The 4,308-nt window shown below is 54.2% G+C and overlaps 1 non-coding gene across 1 annotated transcript; it reads right to left on the bottom strand.

Moving 5' to 3' along the window:
- Positions 1–2,379: 2,379 nt before the first annotated feature.
- TRNAS-AGA (transfer RNA serine (anticodon AGA)) lies at positions 2,380–2,461 on the bottom strand. The gene has a single exon. It is a non-coding gene; the product is annotated as a tRNA-Ser (tRNA).
- Positions 2,462–4,308: the final 1,847 nt, after the last annotated feature.

Below are 4,308 nucleotides of genomic sequence, written 5' to 3'. Positions count from 1 at the left end.
CACACTTCCACTGTGCCACTCTACTCATTAGTTTTGGGCCCCTCACTCCAAGAAAGACATTGAGGTGCTGGAGCGTGTCCAGAGAAGGGCGACGAAGCTGGTGAGGGGTCTGGAGCACAAGTCTTATGAGGAGCGGCTGAGGGAGCTGGGGTTGTTTAGCCTGGAGAAGAGGAGGCTCAGGGGAGACCTTATCGCTCTCTACAACTACCTGAAAGGGGGTTGCAGAGAGGTGGGTGTTGGTCTCTTCTCCCAAGTGACTAGTGACAGGACTAGAGGAAATGGCCTCAAATTGCGCCAGGGGAGGTTCAGGCTAGATATTAGGAAAAAGTTCTTTACTGAGAGAGTAGTGAAACATTGGAATAGGCTGCCCAGGGAGGTGGTAGAGTCACCCTCCCTGGAGATATTCAAGGAGCGTGTGGATGTGGCATTGTGGGATGTGGCTTGATGGGCATGGTGCTGTGTGGTGTTGGGTGGGTTGGTTTTTGGTGTGTTGTGGTTTGGTTTTTGTGGGGTTTTTTTGTTTGTTTGTTTGTTTTTTTAAGGTTGGACTTGATGATCTTACAGGTCTTTTCCAACCTTAGAGATTCTGTGATTCTGTGATTCTGCTCCGCCCAGCACTTTAGCTGGGACCTCCCAGAGCCCTGCCTGATGCTCCCTGGCACTGCCAGCACTCATGCCACCTTCACTTCGTCTATCCCGTGCCCTCAGCGGGACAAGAACATTGTCTCCCTGGAAAGTTCACCTTCTTTGGCCCTGTGTTGAGTAGCATGAGGGCCTTGCTTTGCCCTTCTCCCCACATCTCCGGCCCATAGCGCTGGATGGGGATTTTCTCTTTGACCTCCCAAGCTGGCTCACAGGTGAAGAAGGAAACCCCGGAGCAAGGGGTCAGCCTTGTTTCTTTGCAGGGTGGAGAGGAGCTGCTCTCCAGTGAGCTGATGAGGGCTGCAACCCTGCCCAGAAATGCAGCTCCCAGGGGCCTGCAGGTCTGTGCTCGGCATAAAAGTCAGATCTTTGCTGGCTGAGGAGGGAGACAAGGACGCTGTAGCATAGAATTACCAAGGCAAATAATTCTGGTATAGCGATGTGCATAGCGGTGCCCCAGCCTAATGCATGGAGGACCCCAATATAGTGCAAATCAGGGTTTATATATGTTTACCATACAGTTGTGTCGCCCAAAGACATTACTTATGTTAAGGGGTCAGCTAATCAGATACTATTGCTCTTAAATTCAGTATGTGCTTCTCCCGGGCAGGTGGTGCAGATGTATGATCGGGGGGTCTTAATCTTCATTGTTCTAAGCAAACGTCCCATTCAGGTGGAGGGGTTTCATACTAGATTCAGGTAGATTGCTGTTCTGGGCATGGTTATATAGCTGGCGTTTTCTTTGAAAGACAAATCTCGGGTTGTTTTATAGTCTGTATGGGTTGTTCTCAGCCAGTGAGAGCCAGTTTAGGTTTGGTCTTCAGGTCACGTGGACCCTGAGGTAAAAGCTCTTATTCCTAGGCAGTGGTCATTCTTTTAAGCAAGTTGTATAGCTGTTAGCGCCTTGCGAGCTGTGAAGGCCTTGCCCTGCCCGAGCTGTACTGTGCTCCCCAACAGCTCCTGGCTTGTCATCCTTCCTGGTGCAGCCCTGCCCTTGCTGCTTCCTGACAGCTGAGAGCTGCCCCTGCCACCATGCAGTGTGCCAGGGAGTCAGAGAAACCCCAACCCCTCCTCTCCCTGCCTGGTATGGATCCTGCCCTGCCCAACACTGCTGGGGGTGGAGGTGGCTCCCAGCCACCCCAAGGCAGGGCTGGACGAGCTGGACTGGCTGGTGCCCTGTCTTAAATGCTGCAAGGCATCCCAGGAAGGCTCTGGGCAGCCTGAGCTGGTAGAGCCTCTCGGTGAGGCTCTTCCTGCCACTTGCCTCCTGCTCCACACCAGTCTGCCTTCATGACACCTAAAGTGAGGGGCACTTCGTGAGTGCTGGCAAGGTGTCAGATCGATGAGGTGTCTTCCCTTCACCTTCAGCAATGAGGGCCATGTTGTGCAGGCTCTCTCTGGAGATGAGCTGCTGCAGTTTCAGGTGTAGGGAAGACAGCTGCTGGGGCTGTGCTGCTTGGGAAGTCAGGTGAGATCAGGCTCAACAACCAACAAGAGTGGACCTCTTTTCATGGCTCATACTCAGCACCTGTCCATTCTCTTCCCCATCCACCCAGGAATTTCCCATCCATCCAGGAATTTCCCATTCATCCAGGAATTTCGGGGGTGGGGGTCGAGGACAAGTGCTCTAGGCAAAGGTGTTTTCATTGTCTCCCTGGGCAGCAGGCACAGTGTGGAGCTGAGTCCCAGGGCTGCAGCCTGGTCAATTTTAGGGAGCCCAAAAAGGAGACTGCACCCCGTAGTTGGCAGGATTCAAACCTGCGCGGGGAAACCCCAATGGATTTCTAGTCCATCGCCTTCACCACTCGGCCACAACTACCTGCTCCAGCCCTCTCTGCCCTGCTGCTCACATGCCCTCTGCAATGACACCTGGCTCCCTGGGAGTTTCAGGGCCAGGCTTCACTCAAAGCTCTGCAGCTGGGACCTTCATGGAGCATGACAGCCACATGGAGCCAGGTTTCCAGAGGCCTTGACAGGTGGAACCCCAGGGACAACAGCTGAAGCTCCCAGTGCCTTTTCCTCAGCCAGGCATCTGGGATATCCTGCCACAGGGCATGGTTTCACTTCCCAGCTTCCTTGGGGCTGCTCTTGTTTAATATCTTTATTGATGATCTAGATGAGGGGATCGAGTGCTCCCTCAGCAAGTTTGCAGATGACACCAAGTTGGGTGGGAGTGTCGATCTGCTTGAGGGTAGGAAGTCTCTGCAGAGGGATCTGGACTGGCTGGATCGATGGGCCGAGGCCAATTGTATGAGGTTCAACAAGGCCAAATGCTGGGTCCTGCACTTTGGTCACAACAACCCCATGCAGTGCTACAGGCTTGGGGGCGAGTGGATGGAAAGCTCCCCTGCAGAAAAGGACCTGGGGGTGTTGATTGACAGCTGGCTGAAGATGAGCCAGCAGTGTGCCCAGGTGGCCAAGAAGGCCAATGGCATCGTGGCATGTGTTCAGAAATAGTGTGGCCAGCAGGAGTAGGGAGGTGATCGTGCCCCTGTAGTCAGCGCTGGTGAGGCCCCACCTCGAATCCTGTGTTCAGTTTTGGGCCCTGCACTCCAAGAAGGACATTGAGGTGCTGGAGTGTGTCCAGGGAAGAGCGACAAAGCTGGTGAGGGGTCTGGAGCACAAGTCTGATGAGGAGCGGCTGAGAGAGCTGGGGTTGTTCAGTCTGCAGAAGAGGAGGCTGAGGGGAGACCTTCTCGCTCTCGGCAATTACCTGAAAGGGGGTTGCAGAGAGGTGGGTGTTGGTCTCTTCTCCCAAGTGACTAGCGACAGAACAAGTGGAAAAGGCCTCAGGTTGCTGCAGGGGAGGTTCAGGCCAGATATTAGGAAAAATTTCTTTACTGAGAGAGTGGTGAAACACTGGAACAGGCTGCTCAGGGAAGTGGTGGAGTCAGCATCACTGGAGGTGTTCAAGGAACGTGTGGACATGGCAGTGTGGGAAATGGTTTAATTGGCATGGTGATGTTGGTTGATAGGAAGCTGAAGGAAACCCCAGGAAGCCGTGTGGAGGAAAGGAGGGATTGTGGTAGTTGTGGTCTATTAGACCCCACCTTGCATGCTTTAGCGGGCATGGTGGTGTTGGTTGATGGTTGGACTTTGATGATCAACAGGTCTTTTCCAACCTTAGTGATTCTGTGGTACTGTGACTACAGCTGCAGCTCCTAGTGTCTTGTCCTCAGTCTGGCATCTGGGATATCCTGCCACAGGGGATAGTTTAACTCCCCAGCTGGCGTCTCGGCTGCTGCCAGGAAAGAAGGGAAGGCAGCTGTGTGGAGACAACCAGGGCTGGTGGCAGTTGTGGGGTGGGATATTAGACCCCCTTGTAGGCAGAAGGGCGGGAAGGAGGAGGGAAAGTCTGTCCCAGCACAGCTTTCACTGCAAATCCCGGAGGGAGCCTTCACTCCTACTCCTGGTATTTACTTCCCGTCTGTCTCCAGATCTTACCCCATAACCCTGGGATCTTCTCGCCAGTGCTGGCACCCTCACTGTCATCTCCTGGAGGCCCACTTGTGGACCTGGGAGGCTCAGCTGTGAGAGCCTCTGGCTGGCAGGGTGGGGACCAGGTCTCAAGCCCCTGAGGGGGACTCCAAGGCTGCTGTGAGCACTAGGGTGGGGACATTCCTGCAGGGAATATGGTGAACTCCTGGCAGCACCTCCAGCCTCCTG

This window comes from Gavia stellata, chromosome 13 (genome assembly GCF_030936135.1).
Source record: "Gavia stellata isolate bGavSte3 chromosome 13, bGavSte3.hap2, whole genome shotgun sequence".
Taxonomy (NCBI): domain Eukaryota; kingdom Metazoa; phylum Chordata; class Aves; order Gaviiformes; family Gaviidae; genus Gavia; species Gavia stellata.
Note: the sequence above shows the minus strand (reverse complement) of the source record. Positions and strands in the feature narration are given on the sequence as shown.